The 474-nt window shown below is 39.7% G+C and overlaps 1 non-coding gene across 1 annotated transcript; it reads right to left on the reverse strand.

Annotated features, from left to right (window-relative positions):
* Positions 1 to 305: 305 nt before the first annotated feature.
* Positions 306 to 409, reverse strand: LOC127747242 (small nucleolar RNA R71). Its single transcript, XR_008009044.1, has one exon. It is a non-coding gene; the product is annotated as a small nucleolar RNA R71 (small nucleolar RNA).
* Between the last annotated feature and the right edge of the window lie 65 nt (positions 410 to 474).

The raw sequence follows: 474 nt of genomic DNA on the forward strand, positions 1-474 counted from the left end.
GTTGCTTTAATGCAACAAAACTGCAAGTTTTATGGACTTCCATCTGAAGATCCCTATCAGTTTTTAACTGAGTTCTTGCAGATCTGTGAGACTGTAAAGACAAATGGAGTTGATCCTGAAGTCTACAGACTCATGCTTTTCCTAATGGAGTAGATCCTGAAGTCTACAGGCTCATGCTTTTCCCTCTTGCTGTAAGAGACATAGCTAGAACATGGTTTGATTCACAACCTAAGGATAGCCTGGACTCCTGGGATAAGCTGGTCACTGCCTTCTTGGATAAATTCTTTCCTCCTCAAAAGCTGAGCAGGCTGAGAGTGGATGTTCAAACCTTCAAACAAAAAGATGGTGAATCCCTCTATGAAGCTTGGGAAAGATACAAGCAGTTGACTAAAAGATGTCCATCTGACATGTTTTCAGAATGGACCATATTAGATATATTCTATTATGGTCTCTCTAAATTTTCGAAAATGTCAT

Source organism: Arachis duranensis, chromosome 4 (assembly GCF_000817695.3).
Source record: "Arachis duranensis cultivar V14167 chromosome 4, aradu.V14167.gnm2.J7QH, whole genome shotgun sequence".
In the NCBI taxonomy this organism is placed as follows: domain Eukaryota; kingdom Viridiplantae; phylum Streptophyta; class Magnoliopsida; order Fabales; family Fabaceae; genus Arachis; species Arachis duranensis.